Source organism: Triturus cristatus, chromosome 1_2 (genome assembly GCF_964204655.1).
Source record: "Triturus cristatus chromosome 1_2, aTriCri1.1, whole genome shotgun sequence".
NCBI lineage: Eukaryota > Metazoa > Chordata > Amphibia > Caudata > Salamandridae > Triturus > Triturus cristatus.
The window spans coordinates 351,150,561-351,173,496 of record NC_140580.1 but is presented as its reverse complement, the minus strand read 5'-3'; positions in this window follow the sequence as shown (position 1 = coordinate 351,173,496).

Genomic DNA, 22,936 nt, shown 5'->3' with positions numbered 1-22,936 from the left:
CATCGAGGCTTTAAAATGTATTTATTCAACATGAGGCACAATCCAAATGAAATTTTGAATCAATTTTTTGACAGTCCAAAAAATCAATTTTCTGATGAAAAACGATGACCCGTGACTTTTCGAATTTTCTCCAGATGGTAAGAAATGGTAATTTTTTAATGTTTAACTTATTGACTGTAAATGACTATCGCATGTGAATTAGAACTCTTAGAACTAAAATTAGTGTGTTTAGAGTCATTTTAATGCCTGAAATTGGTCGAAATAGAAGCTTCTGAGTAGGAGAAAAAGTCGGTAAAAATGGCAATTTTGGTCACATTGAGGCTTTAAAAAGTAGTTATTCAACATGAGGCACAATCCAAATGAAATTTTGAATCAATTTTTCGACAGTCCAAAAAATCTATTTTCTGATCAAAAACGATGACCCGTGACCTGTCGAATTTTCTCCAGATGGTCAGAAATGGTAATTTTTAAATGTTTAATTTTTTGACTGTAAATGACTATTGCATGTGAATTAGAACTCTTAGATCTAAAATAAGTATATTTAGAGTCATTTTAATGCCTGAAATTGGTCGAAATAGAAGCTTCTTAGTAGGAGAAAAAGTCTGTAAAAATGGCAATTTTGGTCACATTGAGGCTTTAAAAAGTAGTTATTAAACATGAGGCACAATCCAAATGACATTTTGAATCAATTTTTCGGCAGACCAAAAAATCTATTTTCTGATGAATAACGATGACCCGTGACCTGTTGAACTTTCTCCAGATGGTCAAAAATGGTAATTTTTTAATGTTTAATTTTCAGACTGCAAATGACTATTGCATGTGAATTAGAACTCTTAGAACTAAAATTAGTGTGTTTAGAGTCATTTTAATGCCTGAAATTGGTCGAAATAGAAGCTTCTGAGTAGGAGAAAAAGTCTGTAAAAAGGGCAATTTTGGTCACATCGAGGCTTTAAAAACTAATTATTCAACAGGAGGGACAATCCAAATGACATTTTGAATCAATTTTTCGACAGTCCAAAAAAGCAATTTTCTGATGAAAAACGATGACCCGTGACCTGTCGAATTTTCTCCAGATGGTCAGAAATGGTAATTTTTTAATGTTTAACTTATTGACTGTAAATGACTATCGCATGTGAATTAGAACTCTTAGAACTAAAATTAGTGTGTTTAGAGTCATTTTAATGCCTGAAAGTGGTCGAAATAGAAGCTTCTGAGGAGGAGAAAAAGTCTGTAAAAATGGCAATTTTGGTCACATTGAGGCTTTAAAATGTATTTATTCAACATGAGGCACAATCCAAATGAAATTTTGAATCAATTTTTTGACAGTCCAAAAAATCAATTTTCTGATGAAAAACGATGACCCGTGACCTGTCGAATTTTCTCCAGATGGTCAGAAATGGTAATTTTTTAATGTTTAACTTATTGACTGTAAATGACTATCGCATGTGAATTAGAACTCTTAGAACTAAAATTAGTGTGTTTAGAGTCATTTTAATGCCTGAAAGTGGTCGAAATAGAAGCTTCTGAGGAGGAGAAAAAGTCTGTAAAAATGGCAATTTTGGTCACATTGAGGCTTTAAAATGTATTTATTCAACATGAGGCACAATCCAAATGAAATTTTGAATCAATTTTTTGACAGTCCAAAAAATCAATTTTCTGATGAAAAACGATGACCCGTGACTTGTCGAATTTTCTCCAGATGGTAAGAAATGGTAATTTTTTAATGTTTAACTTATTGACTGTAAATGACTATCGCATGTGAATTAGAACTCTTAGAACTAAAATTAGTGTGTTTAGAGTCATTTTAATGCCTGAAATTGGTCGAAATAGAAGCTTCTGAGTAGGAGAAAAAGTCGGTAAAAATGGCAATTTGGTCACATTGAGGCTTTAAAAAGTAGTTATTCAACATGAGGCACAATCCAAATGAAATTTTGAATCAATTTTTCGACAGTCCAAAAAATCAATTTTCTGATCAAAAACGATGACCCGTGACCTGTCGAATTTTCTCCAGATGGTCAGAAATGGTAATTTTTAAATGTTTAATTTTTTGACTGTAAATGACTATTGCATGTGAATTAGAACTCTTAGATCTAAAATAAGTATATTTAGAGTCATTTTAATGCCTGAAATTGGTCGAAATAGAAGCTTCTTAGTAGGAGAAAAAGTCTGTAAAAATGGCAATTTTGGTCACATTGAGGCTTTAAAAAGTAGTTATTAAACATGAGGCACAATCCAAATTACATTTTGAATCAATTTTTCGGCAGACCAAAAAATCTATTTTCTAATGAATAACGATGACCCGTGACCTGTTGAACTTTCTCCAGATGGTCAAAAATGGTAATTTTTTAATGTTTAATTTTTAGACTGCAAATGACTATTGCATGTGAATTAGAACTCTTAGAACTAAAATTAGTGTGTTTAGAGTCATTTTAATGCCTGAAATTGGTCGAAATAGAAGCTTCTGAGTAGGAGAAAAAGTCTGTAAAAAGGGCAATTTTGGTCACATCGAGGCTTTAAAAACTAATTATTCAACAGGAGGGACAATCCAAATGACATTTTGAATCAATTTTTCGACAGTCCAAAAAAGCAGTTTTCTGATGAAAAACGATGACCCGTGACCTGTCGAATTTTCTCCAGATGGTCAGAAATGGTAATTTTTTAATGTTTAACTTATTGACTGTAAATGACTATCGCATGTGAATTAGAACTCTTAGAACTAAAATTAGTGTGTTTAGAGTCATTTTAATGCCTGAAAGTGGTCGAAATAGAAGCTTCTGAGGAGGAGAAAAAGTCTGTAAAAATGGCAATTTTGGTCACATTGAGGCTTTAAAATGTATTTATTCAACATGAGGCACAATCCAAATGAAATTTTGAATCAATTTTTTGACAGTCCAAAAAATCAATTTTCTGATGAAAAACGATGACCCGTGACTTGTCGAATTTTCTCCAGATGGTAAGAAATGATAATTTTTTAATGTTTAACTTATTGACTGTAAATGACTATCGCATGTGAATTAGAACTCTTAGAACTAAAATTAGTGTGTTTAGAGTCATTTTAATGCCTGAAAGTGGTCGAAATAGAAGCTTCTGAGGAGGAGAAAAAGTCTGTAAAAATGGCAATTTTGTTCACATTGAGGCCTTAAAAGTAGTTATTTAACATGAGGCACAATTCAAAAGACATTTTAAATCCAAATTTTTCAACAGTCCAAAAAATCAATTTTCTGATGAAAAACGATGACCCGTGACCTGACGAGCTTTCTCCAGATGGTCAGAAATGGTAATTTTTTAATGTTTAATTTTTTGACTGCAAATGACTATTGCATGGGAATTCGAACTCTTAGAACTAAAATTAGTGGGTTTAGAGTCATTTTAATGCCTGAAATTGGTCAAAATAGAAGCTTCTGAGTAGGAGAAAAAGTCTCTAAAAATGGCAATTTTTGTCACATTGAGGCTTTAAAAAGTAGTTATTCAACAGGAGGGACAATCCAAATGACATTTTGGATCAATTTTTCGACAGTCCAAAAAAATCAATTTTCTGATGAAAAACGATGACCCGTGACCTGTCGAATTTTCTCCAGATGGTCAGAAATGGTAATTTTTTTGTTTAATTTATTGACTGTAAATGACTATCGCATGTGAATTAGAACTCTTAGAACTAAAATTAGTGTGTTTAGAGTCATTTTAATGCCTGAAATTGGTCGAAATAGAAGCTTCTGAGTAGGAGAAAAAGTCGGTAAAAATGGCAATTTTGGTTACATTGCGGCTTTAAAAAGTAGTTATTCAACATGAGGCACAATCCAAATGACATTTTGAATCAATTTTTCGACAGTCCAAAAAAGCAATTTTCTGATGAAAAACGATGACCCGTGACCTGTCGAATTTTCTCCAGATGGTCAGAAATGGTAATTTTTTAATGTTTAATTTATTGACTGTAAATGACTATTGCTCGTGAATTAGAACTCTTCGAACTAAAATTAGTCTGTTTAGAGTCATTTTAATGCCTGAAATTGGTCGAAATAGAAGCTTCTGATTAGGAGAAAAAGTCTGTAAAAATGGCAATTTTGGTCACATTGAGGCTTTAAAAAGTAGTTATTCAACAGGATGGACAATCCAAATGACATTTTGGATCAATTTTTCGACAGTCCAAAAAAATCAATTTTCTGATGAAAAACGATGACCCGTGACCTGTCGAATTTTCTCCAGATGGTCAGAAATGGTAATTTTTTAATGTTTATTTATTGACTGTAAATGACTATCGCATGTGAATTAGAACTCTTAGAACTAAAATTAGTGTGTTTAGAGTCATTTTAATGCCTGAAATTGGTCGAAATAGAAGCTTCTGAGTAGGAGAAAAAGTCGGTAAAAATGGCAATTTTGGTCACATTGAGGCTTTAAAAAGTAGTTATTCAACATGAGGCACAATCCAAATGAAATTTTGAATCAATTTTTCGACAGTCCAAAAAATCAATTTTCTGATCAAAAACGATGACCCGTGACCTGTCGAATTTTCTCCAGATGGTCAGAAATGGTAATTTTTTAATGTTTAATTTTTTGACTGCAAATGACTATTGCATGTGAATTAGAACTCTTAGAATTAAAATTAGTGTGTTTAGAGTCATTTTAATGCCTGAAATTGGTCGAAATAGAAGCTTCTGAGTAGGAGAAAAAGTCGGTAAAAATGGCAATTTTGGTCACATTGAGGCTTTAAAAAGTAGTTAATCAACATGAGGCACAATCCAAATGACATTTTGAATCAATTTTTCGACAGTCCAAAAAATCAAATTTCTGATGAAAAACGATGATCCGTGACCTGTCGAACTTTCTCCAGATGGTCAGAAATGGTAATTTTTTAATGTTTAATTTATTGACTGTAAATGACTATTGCACGTGAATTAGAACTCTTAGAACTAAAATTAGTGTGTTTAGAGTCATTTTAATGCCTGAAATTGGTCGAAATAGAAGCTTCTGAGTAGGAGAAAAAGTCTGTAAAAATGGCAATTTTGGTCACATAAAGGCTTTAAAAAGTAGTTATTCAACAGGAGGGACAATCCAAATGACATTTTGGATCAATTTTTCAACAGTCCAAAAAAAATCAATTTTCTGATGAAAAACAATGACCCGTGACCTGTCGAATTTTCTCCAGATGGTCAGAAATGGTAATTTTTTTATGTTTAATTTATTGACTGTAAATGACTATTGCACGTGAATTAGAACTCTTAGAACTAAAATTAGTGTGTTTAGAGTCATTTTAATGCCTGAAATTGGTCGAAATAGAAGCTTCTGAGTAGGAGAAAAAGTCTGTAAAAAGGGCAATTTTGGTCACATCGAGGCTTTAAAATGTATTTATTCAACATGAGGCACAATCCAAATGAAATTTTGAATCAATTTTTTGACAGTCCAAAAAATCAATTTTCTGATGAAAAACGATGACCCGTGACTTGTCGAATTTTCTCCAGATGGTAAGAAATGGTAATTTTTTAATGTTTAACTTATTGACTGTAAATGACTATCGCATGTGAATTAGAACACTTAGAACTAAAATTAGTGTGTTTAGAGTCATTTTAATGCCTGAAATTGGTCGAAATAGAAGCTTCTGAGTAGGAGAAAAAGTCGGTAAAAATGGCAATTTTGGTCACATTGAGGCTTTAAAAAGTAGTTATTCAACATGAGGCACAATCCAAATGAAATTTTGAATCAATTTTTCGACAGTCCAAAAAATCTATTTTCTGATCAAAAACGATGACCCGTGACCTGTCGAATTTTCTCCAGATGGTCAGAAATGGTAATTTTTAAATGTTTAATTTTTTGACTGTAAATGACTATTGCATGTGAATTAGAACTCTTAGATCTAAAATAAGTATATTTAGAGTCATTTTAATGCCTGAAATTGGTCGAAATAGAAGCTTCTTAGTAGGAGAAAAAGTCTGTAAAAATGGCAATTTTGGTCACATTGAGGCTTTAAAAAGTAGTTATTAAACATGAGGCACAATCCAAATGACATTTTGAATCAATTTTTCGGCAGACCAAAAAATCTATTTTCTGATGAATAACGATGACCCGTGACCTGTTGAACTTTCTCCAGATGGTCAAAAATGGTAATTTTTTAATGTTTAATTTTCAGACTGCAAATGACTATTGCATGTGAATTAGAACTCTTAGAACTAAAATTAGTGTGTTTAGAGTCATTTTAATGCCTGAAATTGGTCGAAATAGAAGCTTCTGAGTAGGAGAAAAAGTCTGTAAAAAGGGCAATTTTGGTCACATCGAGGCTTTAAAAACTAATTATTCAACAGGAGGGACAATCCAAATGACATTTTGAATCAATTTTTCGACAGTCCAAAAAAGCAATTTTCTGATGAAAAACGATGACCCGTGACCTGTCGAATTTTCTCCAGATGGTCAGAAATGGTAATTTTTTAATGTTTAACTTATTGACTGTAAATGACTATCGCATGTGAATTAGAACTCTTAGAACTAAAATTAGTGTGTTTAGAGTCATTTTAATGCCTGAAAGTGGTCGAAATAGAAGCTTCTGAGGAGGAGAAAAAGTCTGTAAAAATGGCAATTTTGTTCACATTGAGGCCTTAAAAGTAGTTATTTAACATGAGGCACAATTCAAAAGACATTTTAAATCAATTTTTCAACAGTCCAAAAAATCAATTTTCTGATGAAAAACGATGACCCGTGACCTGACGAGCTTTCTCCAGATGGTCAGAAATGGTAATTTTTTAATGTTTAATTTTTTGACTGCAAATGACTATTGCATGGGAATTCGAACTCTTAGAACTAAAATTAGTGGGTTTAGAGTCATTTTAATGCCTGAAATTGGTCAAAATAGAAGCTTCTGAGTAGGAGAAAAAGTCTCTAAAAATGGCAATTTTTGTCACATTGAGGCTTTAAAAAGTAGTTATTCAACAGGAGGGACAATCCAAATGACATTTTGGATCAATTTTTCGACAGTCCAAAAAAATCAATTTTCTGATGAAAAACGATGACCCGTGACCTGTCGAATTTTCTCCAGATGGTCAGAAATGGTAATTTTTTAATGTTTAATTTATTGACTGTAAATGACTATTGCTCGTGAATTAGAACTCTTCGAACTAAAATTAGTCTGTTTAGAGTCATTTTAATGCCTGAAATTGGTCGAAATAGAAGCTTCTGATTAGGAGAAAAAGTCTGTAAAAATGGCAATTTTGGTCACATTGAGGCTTTAAAAAGTAGTTATTCAACAGGATGGACAATCCAAATGACATCTTGGATCAATTTTTCGACAGTCCAAAAAAATCAATTTTCTGATGAAAAACGATGACCCGTGACCTGTCGAATTTTCTCCAGATGGTCAGAAATGGTAATTTTTTAATGTTTATTTATTGGCTGTAAATGACTATCGCATGTGAATTAGAACTCTTAGAACTAAAATTAGTGTGTTTAGAGTCATTTTAATGCCTGAAATTGGTCGAAATAGAAGCTTCTGAGTAGGAGAAAAAGTCGGTAAAAATGGCAATTTTGGTCACATTGAGGCTTTAAAAAGTAGTTATTCAACATGAGGCACAATCCAAATGAAATTTTGAATCAATTTTTCGACAGTCCAAAAAATCAATTTTCTGATCAAAAACGATGACCCGTGACCTGTCGAATTTTCTCCAGATGGTCAGAAATGGTAATTTTTTAATGTTTAATTTTTTGACTGCAAATGACTATTGCATGTGAATTAGAACTCTTAGAATTAAAATTAGTGTGTTTAGAGTCATTTTAATGCCTGAAATTGGTCGAAATAGAAGCTTCTGAGTAGGAGAAAAAGTCGGTAAAAATGGCAATTTTGGTCACATTGAGGCTTTAAAAAGTAGTTAATCAACATGAGGCACAATCCAAATGACATTTTGAATCAATTTTTCGACAGTCCAAAAAATCAAATTTCTGATGAAAAACGATGATCCGTGACCTGTCGAACTTTCTCCAGATGGTCAGAAATGGTAATTTTTTAATGTTTAATTTATTGACTGTAAATGACTATTGCACGTGAATTAGAACTCTTAGAACTAAAATTAGTGTGTTTAGAGTCATTTTAATGCCTGAAATTGGTCGAAATAGAAGCTTCTGAGTAGGAGAAAAAGTCTGTAAAAATGGCAATTTTGGTCACATAAAGGCTTTAAAAAGTAGTTATTCAACAGGAGGGACAATCCAAATGACATTTTGGATCAATTTTTCAACAGTCCAAAAAAAATCAATTTTCTGATGAAAAACGATGACCCGTGACCTGTCGAATTTTCTCCAGATGGTCAGAAATGGTAATTTTTTTATGTTTAATTTATTGACTGTAAATGACTATTGCACGTGAATTAGAACTCTTAGAACTAAAATTAGTGTGTTTAGAGTCATTTTAATGCCTGAAATTGGTCGAAATAGAAGCTTCTGAGTAGGAGAAAAAGTCTGTAAAAAGGGCAATTTTGGTCACATCGAGGCTTTAAAATGTATTTATTCAACATGAGGCACAATCCAAATGAAATTTTGAATCAATTTTTTGACAGTCCAAAAAATCAATTTTCTGATGAAAAACGATGACCCGTGACTTGTCGAATTTTCTCCAGATGGTAAGAAATGGTAATTTTTTAATGTTTAACTTATTGACTGTAAATGACTATCGCATGTGAATTAGAACTCTTAGAACTAAAATTAGTGTGTTTAGAGTCATTTTAATGCCTGAAATTGGTCGAAATAGAAGCTTCTGAGTAGGAGAAAAAGTCGGTAAAAATGGCAATTTTTGTCACATTGAGGCTTTAAAAAGTAGTTATTCAACAGGAGGGACAATCCAAATGACATTTTGGATCAATTTTTCGACAGTCCAAAAAAATCAATTTTCTGATGAAAAACGATGACCCGTGACCTGTCGAATTTTCTCCAGATGGTCAGAAATGGTAATTTTTTTGTTTAATTTATTGACTGTAAATGACTATTGCTCGTGAATTAGAACTCTTCGAACTAAAATTAGTCTGTTGAGAGTCATTTTAATGCCTGAAATTGGTCAAAATAGAAGCTTCTGATTAGGAGAAAAAGTCTGTAAAAATGGCAATTTTGGTCACATTGAGGCTTTAAAAAGTAGTTATTCAACAGGATGGACAATCCAAATGACATTTTGGATCAATTTTTCGACAGTCCAAAAAAATCAATTTTCTGATGAAAAACGATGACCCGTGACCTGTCGAATTTTCTCCAGATGGTCAGAAATGGTAATTTTTTAATGTTTATTTATTGACTGTAAATGACTATCGCATGTGAATTAGAACTCTTAGAACTAAAATTAGTGTGTTTAGAGTCATTTTAATGCCTGAAATTGGTCGAAATAGAAGCTTCTGAGTAGGAGAAAAAGTCGGTAAAAATGGCAATTTTGGTCACATTGAGGCTTTAAAAAGTAGTTAATCAACATGAGGCACAATCCAAATGACATTTTGAATCAATTTTTCGACAGTCCAAAAAATCAAATTTCTGATGAAAAACGATGATCCGTGACCTGTCGAACTTTCTCCAGATGGTCAGAAATGGTAATTTTTTAATGTTTAATTTATTGACTGTAAATGACTATTGCACGTGAATTAGAACTCTTAGAACTAAAATTAGTGTGTTTAGAGTCATTTTAATGCCTGAAATTGGTCGAAATAGAAGCTTCTGAGTAGGAGAAAAAGTCTGTAAAAATGGCAATTTTGGTCACATTGAGGCTTTAAAAAGTAGTTATTAAACATGAGGCACAATCCAAATGACATTTTGAATCAATTTTTCGGCAGACCAAAAAATCTATTTTCTGATGAATAACGATGACCCGTGACCTGTTGAACTTTCTCCAGATGGTCAAAAATGGTAATTTTTTAATGTTTAATTTTTAGACTGCAAATGACTATTGCATGTGAATTAGAACTCTTAGAACTAAAATTAGTGTGTTTAGAGTCATTTTAATGCCTGAAATTGGTCGAAATAGAAGCTTCTGAGTAGGAGAAAAAGTCTGTAAAAAGGGCAATTTTGTTCCCATCGAGGCTTTAAAAACTAGTTATTCAACAGGAGGGACAATCCAAATGACATTTTGAATCAATTTTTCGACAGTCCAAAAAAGCAATTTTCTGATGAAAAACGATGACCCGTGACCTGTCGAATTTTCTCCAGATGGTCAGAAATGGTAATTTTTTAATGTTTAACTTATTGACTGTAAATGACTATCGCATGTGAATTAGAACTCTTAGAACTAAAATTAGTGTGTTTAGAGTCATTTTAATGCCTGAAAATGGTCGAAATAGAAGCTTCTGAGGAGGAGAAAAAGTCTGTAAAAATGGCAATTTTGGTCACATTGAGGCTTTAAAATGTATTTATTCAACATGAGGCACAATCCAAATGAAATTTTGAATCAATTTTTTGACAGTCCAAAAAATCAATTTTCTGATGAAAAACGATGACCCGTGACCTGACGAGCTTTCTCCAGATGGTCAGAAATGGTAATTTTTTAATGTTTAATTTTTTGACTGCAAATGACTATTGCATGGGAATTCGAACTCTTAGAACTAAAATTAGTGGGTTTAGAGTCATTTTAATGCCTGAAATTGGTCAAAATAGAAGCTTCTGAGTAGGAGAAAAAGTCTCTAAAAATGGCAATTTTTGTCACATTGAGGCTTTAAAAAGTAGTTATTCAACAGGAGGGACAATCCAAATGACATTTTGGATCAATTTTTCGACAGTCCAAAAAAATCAATTTTCTGATGAAAAACGATGACCTGTGACCTGTCGAATTTTCTCCAGATGGTCAGAAATGGTAATTTTTTTGTTTAATTTATTGACTGTAAATGACTATTGCTCGTGAATTAGAACTCTTCGAACTAAAATTAGTCTGTTGAGAGTCATTTTAATGCCTGAAATTGGTCAAAATAGAAGCTTCTGATTAGGAGAAAAAGTCTGTAAAAATGGCAATTTTGGTCACATTGAGGCTTTAAAAAGTAGTTATTCAACAGGATGGACAATCCAAATGACATTTTGGATCAATTTTTCGACAGTCCAAAAAAATCAATTTTCTGATGAAAAACGATGACCCGTGACCTGTCGAATTTTCTCCAGATGGTCAGAAATGGTAATTTTTTAATGTTTATTTATTGACTGTAAATGACTATCGCATGTGAATTAGAACTCTTAGAACTAAAATTAGTGTGTTTAGAGTCATTTTAATGCCTGAAATTGGTCGAAATAGAAGCTTCTGAGTAGGAGAAAAAGTCGGTAAAAATGGCAATTTTGGTCACATTGAGGCTTTAAAAAGTAGTTATTCAACATGAGGCACAATCCAAATGAAATTTTGAATCAATTTTTCGACAGTCCAAAAAATCAATTTTCTGATCAAAAACGATGACCCGTGACCTGTCGAATTTTCTCCAGATGGTCAGAAATGGTAATTTTTAAATGTTTAATTTTTTGACTGTAAATGACTATTGCATGTGAATTAGAACTCTTAGATCTAAAATAAGTATATTTAGAGTCATTTTAATGCCTGAAATTGGTCGAAATAGAAGCTTCTTAGTAGGAGAAAAAGTCTGTAAAAATGGCAATTTTGGTCACATTGAGGCTTTAAAAAGTAGTTATTAAACATGAGGCACAATCCAAATGACATTTTGAATCAATTTTTCGGCAGACCAAAAAATCTATTTTCTGATGAATAACGATGACCCGTGACCTGTTGAACTTTCTCCAGATGGTCAAAAATGGTAATTTTTTAATGTTTAATTTTCAGACTGCAAATGACTATTGCATGTGAATTAGAACTCTTAGAACTAAAATTAGTGTGTTTAGAGTCATTTTAATGCCTGAAATTGGTCGAAATAGAAGCTTCTGAGTAGGAGAAAAAGTCTGTAAAAAGGGCAATTTTGGTCACATCGAGGCTTTAAAAACTAATTATTCAACAGGAGGGACAATCCAAATGACATTTTGAATCAATTTTTCGACAGTCCAAAAAAGCAATTTTCTGATGAAAAACGATGACCCGTGACCTGTCGAATTTTCTCCAGATGGTCAGAAATGGTAATTTTTTAATGTTTAACTTATTGACTGTAAATGACTATCGCATGTGAATTAGAACTCTTAGAACTAAAATTAGTGTGTTTAGAGTCATTTTAATGCCTGAAAGTGGTCGAAATAGAAGCTTCTGAGGAGGAGAAAAAGTCTGTAAAAATGGCAATTTTGGTCACATTGAGGCTTTAAAATGTATTTATTCAACATGAGGCACAATCCAAATGAAATTTTGAATCAATTTTTTGACAGTCCAAAAAATCAAATTTCTGATGAAAAACGATGACCCGTGACTTGTCGAATTTTCTCCAGATGGTAAGAAATGGTAATTTTTTAATGTTTAACTTATTGACTGTAAATGACTATCGCATGTGAATTAGAACTCTTAGAACTAAAATTAGTGTGTTTAGAGTCATTTTAATGCCTGAAAGTGGTCGAAATAGAAGCTTCTGAGGAGGAGAAAAAGTCTGTAAAAATGGCAATTTTGTTCACATTGAGGCCTTAAAAGTAGTTATTTAACATGAGGCACAATTCAAAAGACATTTTAAATCAATTTTTCAACAGTCCAAAAAATCAATTTTCTGATGAAAAACGATGACCCGTGACCTGACGAGCTTTCTCCAGATGGTCAGAAATGGTAATTTTTTAATGTTTAATTTTTTGACTGCAAATGACTATTGCATGGGAATTCGAACTCTTAGAACTAAAATTAGTGGGTTTAGAGTCATTTTAATGCCTGAAATTGGTCAAAATAGAAGCTTCTGAGTAGGAGAAAACGTCTCTAAAAATGGCAATTTTTGTCACATTGAGGCTTTAAAAAGTAGTTATTCAACAGGAGGGACAATCCAAATGACATTTTGGATCAATTTTTCGACAGTCCAAAAAAATCAATTTTCTGATGAAAAACGATGACCCGTGACCTGTCGAATTTTCTCCAGATGGTCAGAAATGGTAATTTTTTTGTTTAATTTATTGACTGTAAATGACTATCGCATGTGAATTAGAACTCTTAGAACTAAAATTAGTGTGTTTAGAGTCATTTTAATGCCTGAAATTGGTCGAAATAGAAGCTTCTGAGTAGGAGAAAAAGTCGGTAAAAATGGCAATTTTGGTTACATTGCGGCTTTAAAAAGTAGTTATTCAACATGAGGCACAATCCAAATGACATTTTGAATCAATTTTTCGACAGTCCAAAAAAGCAATTTTCTGATGAAAAACGATGACCCGTGACCTGTCGAATTTTCTCCAGATGGTCAGAAATGGTAATTTTTTAATGTTTAATTTATTGACTGTAAATGACTATTGCTCGTGAATTAGAACTCTTCGAACTAAAATTAGTCTGTTTAGAGTCATTTTAATGCCTGAAATTGGTCGAAATAGAAGCTTCTGATTAGGAGAAAAAGTCTGTAAAAATGGCAATTTTGGTCACATTGAGGCTTTAAAAAGTAGTTATTCAACAGGATGGACAATCCAAATGACATTTTGGATCAATTTTTCGACAGTCCAAAAAAATCAATTTTCTGATGAAAAACGATGACCCGTGACCTGTCGAATTTTCTCCAGATGGTCAGAAATGGTAATTTTTTAATGTTTATTTATTGACTGTAAATGACTATCGCATGTGAATTAGAACTCTTAGAACTAAAATTAGTGTGTTTAGAGTCATTTTAATGCCTGAAATTGGTCGAAATAGAAGCTTCTGAGTAGGAGAAAAAGTCGGTAAAAATGGCAATTTTGGTCACATTGAGGCTTTAAAAAGTAGTTATTCAACATGAGGCACAATCCAAATGAAATTTTGAATCAATTTTTCGACAGTCCAAAAAATCAATTTTCTGATCAAAAACGATGACCCGTGACCTGTCGAATTTTCTCCAGATGGTCAGAAATGGTAATTTTTTAATGTTTAATTTTTTGACTGCAAATGACTATTGCATGTGAATTAGAACTCTTAGAATTAAAATTAGTGTGTTTAGAGTCATTTTAATGCCTGAAATTGGTCGAAATAGAAGCTTCTGAGTAGGAGAAAAAGTCGGTAAAAATGGCAATTTTGGTCACATTGAGGCTTTAAAAAGTAGTTAATCAACATGAGGCACAATCCAAATGACATTTTGAATCAATTTTTCGACAGTCCAAAAAATCAAATTTCTGATGAAAAACGATGATCCGTGACCTGTCGAACTTTCTCCAGATGGTCAGAAATGGTAATTTTTTAATGTTTAATTTATTGACTGTAAATGACTATTGCACGTGAATTAGAACTCTTAGAACTAAAATTAGTGTGTTTAGAGTCATTTTAATGCGTGAAATTGGTCGAAATAGAAGCTTCTGAGTAGGAGAAAAAGTCTGTAAAAATGGCAATTTTGGTCACATAAAGGCTTTAAAAAGTAGTTATTCAACAGGAGGGACAATCCAAATGACATTTTGGATCAATTTTTCAACAGTCCAAAAAAAATCAATTTTCTGATGAAAAACGATGACCAGTGACCTGTCAAATTTTCTCCAGATGGTCAGAAATGGTAATTTTTTTATGTTTAATTTATTGACTGTAAATGACTATTGCACGTGAATTAGAACTCTTAGAACTAAAATTAGTGTGTTTAGAGTCATTTTAATGCCTGAAATTGGTCGAAATAGAAGCTTCTGAGTAGGAGAAAAAGTCTGTAAAAAGGGCAATTTTGGTCACATCGAGGCTTTAAAATGTATTTATTCAACATGAGGCACAATCCAAATGAAATTTTGAATCAATTTTTTGACAGTCCAAAAAATCAATTTTCTGATGAAAAACGATGACCCGTGACTTGTCGAATTTTCTCCAGATGGTAAGAAATGGTAATTTTTTAATGTTTAACTTATTGACTGTAAATGACTATCGCATGTGAATTAGAACTCTTAGAACTAAAATTAGTGTGTTTAGAGTCATTTTAATGCCTGAAATTGGTCGAAATAGAAGCTTCTGAGTAGGAGAAAAAGTCGGTAAAAATGGCAATTTTTGTCACATTGAGGCTTTAAAAAGTAGTTATTCAACAGGAGGGACAATCCAAATGACATTTTGGATCAATTTTTCGACAGTCCAAAAAAATCAATTTTCTGATGAAAAACGATGACCCGTGACCTGTCGAATTTTCTCCAGATGGTCAGAAATGGTAATTTTTTTGTTTAATTTATTGACTGTAAATGACTATTGCTCGTGAATTAGAACTCTTCGAACTAAAATTAGTCTGTTGAGAGTCATTTTAATGCCTGAAATTGGTCAAAATAGAAGCTTCTGATTAGGAGAAAAAGTCTGTAAAAATGGCAATTTTGGTCACATTGAGGCTTTAAAAAGTAGTTATTCAACAGGATGGACAATCCAAATGACATTTTGGATCAATTTTTCGACAGTCCAAAAAAATCAATTTTCTGATGAAAAACGATGACCCGTGACCTGTCGAATTTTCTCCAGATGGTCAGAAATGGTAATTTTTTAATGTTTATTTATTGACTGTAAATGACTATCGCATGTGAATTAGAACTCTTAGAACTAAAATTAGTGTGTTTAGAGTCATTTTAATGCCTGAAATTGGTCGAAATAGAAGCTTCTGAGTAGGAGAAAAAGTCGGTAAAAATGGCAATTTTGGTCACATTGAGGCTTTAAAAAGTAGTTATTCAACATGAGGCACAATCCAAATGAAATTTTGAATCAATTTTTCGACAGTCCAAAAAATCAATTTTCTGATCAAAAACGATGACCCGTGACCTGTCGAATTTTCTCCAGATGGTCAGAAATGGTAATTTTTTAATGTTTAATTTTTTGACTGCAAATGACTATTGCATGTGAATTAGAACTCTTAGAATTAAAATTAGTGTGTTTAGAGTCATTTTAATGCCTGAAATTGGTCGAAATAGAAGCTTCTGAGTAGGAGAAAAAGTCGGTAAAAATGGCAATTTTGGTCACATTGAGGCTTTAAAAAGTAGTTAATCAACATGAGGCACAATCCAAATGACATTTTGAATCAATTTTTCGACAGTCCAAAAAATCAAATTTCTGATGAAAAACGATGATCCGTGACCTGTCGAACTTTCTCCAGATGGTCAGAAATGGTAATTTTTTAATGTTTAATTTATTGACTGTAAATGACTATTGCACGTGAATTAGAACTCTTAGAACTAAAATTAGTGTGTTTAGAGTCATTTTAATGCCTGAAATTGGTCGAAATAGAAGCTTCTGAGTAGGAGAAAAAGTCTGTAAAAATGGCAATTTTGGTCACATTGAGGCTTTAAAAAGTAGTTATTAAACATGAGGCACAATCCAAATGACATTTTGAATCAATTTTTCGGCAGACCAAAAAATCTATTTTCTGATGAATAACGATGACCCGTGACCTGTTGAACTTTCTCCAGATGGTCAAAAATGGTAATTTTTTAATGTTTAATTTTTAGACTGCAAATGACTATTGCATGTGAATTAGAACTCTTAGAACTAAAATTAGTGTGTTTAGAGTCATTTTAATGCCTGAAATTGGTCGAAATAGAAGCTTCTGAGTAGGAGAAAAAGTCTGTAAAAAGGGCAATTTTGTTCCCATCGAGGCTTTAAAAACTAGTTATTCAACAGGAGGGACAATCCAAATGACATTTTGAATCAATTTTTCGACAGTCCAAAAAAGCAATTTTCTGATGAAAAACGATGACCCGTGACCTGTCGAATTTTCTCCAGATGGTCAGAAATGGTAATTTTTTAATGTTTAACTTATTGACTGTAAATGACTATCGCATGTGAATTAGAACTCTTAGAACTAAAATTAGTGTGTTTAGAGTCATTTTAATGCCTGAAAATGGTCGAAATAGAAGCTTCTGAGGAGGAGAAAAAGTCTGTAAAAATGGCAATTTTGGTCACATTGAGGCTTTAAAATGTATTTATTCAACATGAGGCACAATCCAAATGAAATTTTGAATCAATTTTTTGACAGTCCAAAAAATTAATTTTCTGATGAAAAACGATGACCCGTGACTTGTCGAATTTTCTCCAGATGGTAAGAAATGGTAATTTTTTAATGTTTAACTTATTGACTGTAAATGACTATCGCATGTGAATTAGAACTCTTAGAACTAAAATTAGTGTGTTTAGAGTCATTTTAATGCCTGAAAGTGGTCGAAATAGAAGCTTCTGAGGAGGAGAAAAAGTCTGTAAAAATGGCAATTTTGTTCACATTGAGGCTTTAAAAGTAGTTATTTAACATGAGGCACAATTCAAAAGACATTTTAAATCAATTTTTCAACAGTCCAAAAAATCAATTTTCTGATGAAAAACGATGACCCGTGACCTGACGAGCTTTCTCCAGATGGTCAGAAATGGTAATTTTTTAATGTTTAATTTTTTGACTGCAAATGACTATTGCATGGGAATTCGAACTCTTAGAACTAAAATTAGTGGGTTTAGAGTCATTTTAATGCCTGAAATTGGTCAAAATAGAAGCTTCTGAGTAGGAGAAAAAGTCTCTAAAAATGGCAATTTTTGTCACATTGAGGCTTTAAAAAGTAGTTATTCAACAGGAGGGACAATCCAAATGACATTTTGGATCAATTTTTCGACAGTCCAAAAAAATCAATTTTCTGATGAAAAACGATGACCCGTGACCTGTCGAATTTTCTCCAGATGGTCAGAAATGGTAATTTTTTTGTTTAATTTATTGACTGTAAATGACTATTGCTCGTGAATTAGAACTCTTCGAACTAAAATTAGTCTGTTGAGAGTCATTTTAATGCCTGAAATTGGTCAAAATAGAAGCTTCTGATTAGGAGAAAAAGTCTGTAAAAATGGCAATTTTGGTCACATTGAGGCTTTAAAAAGTAGTTATTCAACATGAGGCACAATCCAAATGAAATTTTGAATCAATTTTTCGACAGTCCAAAAAATCAATTTTCTGATCAAAAACGATGACCCGTGACCTGTCGAATTTTCTCCAGATGGTCAGAAATGGTAATTTTTAAATGTTTAATTTTTTGACTGTAAATGACTATTGCATGTGAATTAGAACTCTTAGATCTAAAATAAGTATATTTAGAGTCATTTTAATGCCTGAAATTGGTCGAAATAGAAGCTTCTTAGTAGGAGAAAAAGTCTGTAAAAATGGCAATTTTGGTCACATTGAGGCTTTAAAAAGTAGTTATTAAACATGAGGCACAATCCAAATGACATTTTGAATCAATTTTTCGGCAGACCAAAAAATCTATTTTCTGATGAATAACGATGACCCGTGACCTGTTGAACTTTCTCCAGATGGTCAAAAATGGTAATTTTTTAATGGTTAATTTTTAGACTGCAAATGACTATTGCATGTGAATTAGAACTCTTAGAACTAAAATTAGTGTGTTTAGAGTCATTTTAATGCCTGAAATTGGTCGAAATAGAAGCTTCTGAGTAGGAGAAAAAGTCTGTAAAAAGGGCAATTTTGGTCACATCGAGGCTTTAAAAACTAGTTATTCAACAGGAGGGACAATCCAAATGACATTTTGAATCAATTTTTCGACAGTCCAAAAAAGCAATTTTCTGATGAAAAACGATGACCCGTGACCTGTCGAATTTTCTCCAGATGGTCAGAAATGGTAATTTTTTAATGTTTAACTTATTGACTGTAAATGACTATCGCATGTGAATTAGAACTCTTAGAACTAAAATTAGTGTGTTTAGAGTCATTTTAATGCCTGAAAGTGGTCGAAATAGAAGCTTCTGAGGAGGAGAAAAAGTCTGTAAAAATGGCAATTTTGGTCACATTGAGGCTTTAAAATGTATTTATTCAACATGAGGCACAATCCAAATGAAATTTTGAATCAATTTTTTGACAGTCCAAAAAATCAATTTTCTGATGAAAAACGATGACCCGTGACTTGTCGAATTTTCTCCAGATGGTAAGAAATGGTAATTTTTTAATGTTTAACTTATTGACTGTAAATGACTATCGCATGTGAATTAGAACTCTTAGAACTAAAATTAGTGTGTTTAGAGTCATTTTAATGCCTGAAATTGGTCGAAATAGAAGCTTCTGAGTAGGAGAAAAAGTCGGTAAAAATGGCAATTTGGTCACATTGAGGCTTTAAAAAGTAGTTATTCAACATGAGGCACAATCCAAATGAAATTTTGAATCAATTTTTCGACAGTCCAAAAAATCAATTTTCTGATCAAAAACGATGACCCGTGACCTGTCGAATTTTCTCCAGATGGTCAGAAATAGTAATTTTTAAATGTTTAATTTTTTGACTGTAAATGACTATTGCATGTGAATTAGAACTCTTAGATCTAAAATAAGTATATTTAGAGTCATTTTAATGCCTGAAATTGGTCGAAATAGAAGCTTCTTAGTAGGAGAAAAAGTCTGTAAAAATGGCAATTTTGGTCACATTGAGGCTTTAAAAAGTAGTTATTAAACATGAGGCACAATCCAAATGACATTTTGAATCAATTTTTCGGCAGACCAAAAAATCTATTTTCTGATGAATAACGATGACCCGTGACCTGTTGAACTTTCTCCAGATGGTCAAAAATGGTAATTTTTTAATGTTTAATTTTTAGACTGCAAATGACTATTGCATGTGAATTAGAACTCTTAGAACTAAAATTAGTGTGTTTAGAGTCATTTTAATGCCTGAAATTGGTCGAAATAGAAGCTTCTGAGTAGGAGAAAAAGTCTGTAAAAAGGGCAATTTTGGTCACATCGAGGCTTTAAAAACTAATTATTCAACAGGAGGGACAATCCAAATGACATTTTGAATCAATTTTTCGACAGTCCAAAAAAGCAATTTTCTGATGAAAAACGATGACCCGTGACCTGTCGAATTTTCTCCAAATGGTCAGAAATGGTAATTTTTTAATGTTTAACTTATTGACTGTAAATGACTATCGCATGTGAATTAGAACTCTTAGAACTAAAATTAGTGTGTTTAGAGTCATTTTAATGCCTGAAAGTGGTCGAAATAGAAGCTTCTGAGGAGGAGAAAAAGTCTGTAAAAATGGCAATTTTGGTCACATTGAGGCTTTAAAATGTATTTATTCAACATGAGGCACAATCCAAATGAAATTTTGAATCAATTTTTTGACAGTCCAAAAAATCAATTTTCTGATGAAAAACGATGACCCGTGACTTGTCGAATTTTCTCCAGATGGTAAGAAATGATAATTTTTTAATGTTTAACTTATTGACTGTAAATGACTATCGCATGTGAATTAGAACTCTTAGAACTAAAATTAGTGTGTTTAGAGTCATTTTAATGCCTGAAAGTGGTCGAAATAGAAGCTTCTGAGGAGGAGAAAAAGTCTGTAAAAATGGCAATTTTGTTCACATTGAGGCCTTAAAAGTAGTTATTTAACATGAGGCACAATTCAAAAGACATTTTAAATCAATTTTTCAACAGTCCAAAATACAATTTTCTGATGAAAAACGATGACCCGTGACCTGACGAGCTTTCTCCAGATGGTCAGAAATGGTAATTTTTTAATGTTTAATTTTTTGACTGCAAATGACTATTGCATGGGAATTCGAACTCTTAGAACTAAAATTAGTGGGTTTAGAGTCATTTTAATGCCTGAAATTGGTCAAAATAGAAGCTTCTGAGTAGGAGAAAAAGTCTCTAAAAATGGCAATTTTTGTCACATTGAGGCTTTAAAAAGTAGTTATTCAACAGGAGGGACAATCCAAATGACATTTTGGATCAATTTTTCGACAGTCCAAAAAAATCAATTTTCTGATGAAAAACGATGACCCGTGACCTGTCGAATTTTCTCCAGATGGTCAGAAATGGTAATTTTTTTGTTTAATTTATTGACTGTAAATGACTATCGCATGTGAATTAGAACTCTTAGAACTAAAATTAGTGTGTTTAGAGTCATTTTAATGCCTGAAATTGGTCGAAATAGAAGCTTCTGAGTAGGAGAAAAAGTCGGTAAAAATGGCAATTTTGGTTACATTGCGGCTTTAAAAAGTAGTTATTCAACATGAGGCACAATCCAAATGACATTTTGAATCAATTTTTCGACAGTCCAAAAAAGCAATTTTCTGATGAAAAACGATGACCCGTGACCTGTCGAATTTTCTCCAGATGGTCAGAAATGGTAATTTTTTAATGTTTAATTTATTGACTGTAAATGACTATTGCTCGTGAATTAGAACTCTTCGAACTAAAATTAGTCTGTTTAGAGTCATTTTAATGCCTGAAATTGGTCGAAATAGAAGCTTCTGATTAGGAGAAAAAGTCTGTAAAAATGGCAATTTTGGTCACATTGAGGCTTTAAAAAGTAGTTATTCAACAGGATGGACAATCCAAATGACATTTTGGATCAATTTTTCGACAGTCCAAAAAAATCAATTTTCTGATGAAAAACGATGACCCGTGACCTGTCGAATTTTCTCCAGATGGTCAGAAATGGTAATTTTTTAATGTTTATTTATTGACTGTAAATGACTATCGCATGTGAATTAGAACTCTTAGAACTAAAATTAGTGTGTTTAGAGTCATTTTAATGCCTGAAATTGGTCGAAATAGAAGCTTCTGAGTAGGAGAAAAAGTCGGTAAAAATGGCAATTTTGGTCACATTGAGGCTTTAAAAAGTAGTTATTCAACATGAGGCACAATCCAAATGAAATTTTGAATCAATTTTTCGACAGTCCAAAAAATCAATTTTCTGATCAAAAACGATGACCCGTGACCTGTCGAATTTTCTCCAGATGGTCAGAAATGGTAATTTTTTAATGTTTAATTTTTTGACTGCAAATGACTATTGCATGTGAATTAGAACTCTTAGAATTAAAATTAGTGTGTTTAGAGTCATTTTAATGCCTGAAATTGGTCGAAATAGAAGCTTCTGAGTAGGAGAAAAAGTCTGTAAAAATGGCAATTTTGGTCACATAAAGGCTTTAAAAAGTAGTTATTCAACAGGAGGGACAATCCAAATGACATTTTGGATCAATTTTTCAACAGTCCAAAAAAAATCAATTTTCTGATGAAAAACGATGACCCGTGACCTGTCGAATTTTCTCCAGATGGTCAGAAATGGTAATTTTTTTATGTTTAATTTATTGACTGTAAATGACTATTGCACGTGAATTAGAACTCTTAGAACTAAAATTAGTGTGTTTAGAGTCATTTTAATGCCTGAAATTGGTCGAAATAGAAGCTTCTGAGTAGGAGAAAAAGTCTGTAAAAAGGGCAATTTTGGTCACATCGAGGCTTTAAAATGTATTTATTCAACATGAGGCACAATCCAAATGAAATTTTGAATCAATTTTTTGACAGTCCAAAAAATCAATTTTCTGATGAAAAACGATGACCCGTGACTTGTCGAATTTTCTCCAGATGGTAAGAAATGGTAATTTTTTAATGTTTAACTTATTGACTGTAAATGACTATCGCATGTGAATTAGAACTCTTAGAACTAAAATTAGTGTGTTTAGAGTCATTTTAATGCCTGAAATTGGTCGAAATAGAAGCTTCTGAGTAGGAGAAAAAGTCGGTAAAAATGGCAATTTTTGTCACATTGAGGCTTTAAAAAGTAGTTATTCAACAGGAGGGACAATCCAAATGACATTTTGGATCAATTTTTCGACAGTCCAAAAAAATCAATTTTCTGATGAAAAACGATGACCCGTGACCTGTCGAATTTTCTCCAGATGGTCAGAAATGGTAATTTTTTTGTTTAATTTATTGACTGTAAATGACTATTGCTCGTGAATTAGAACTCTTCGAACTAAAATTAGTCTGTTGAGAGTCATTTTAATGCCTGAAATTGGTCAAAATAGAAGCTTCTGATTATGAGAAAAAGTCTGTAAAAATGGCAATTTTGGTCACATTGAGGCTTTAAAAAGTAGTTATTCAACAGGATGGACAATCCAAATGACATTTTGGATCAATTTTTCGACAGTCCAAAAAAATCAATTTT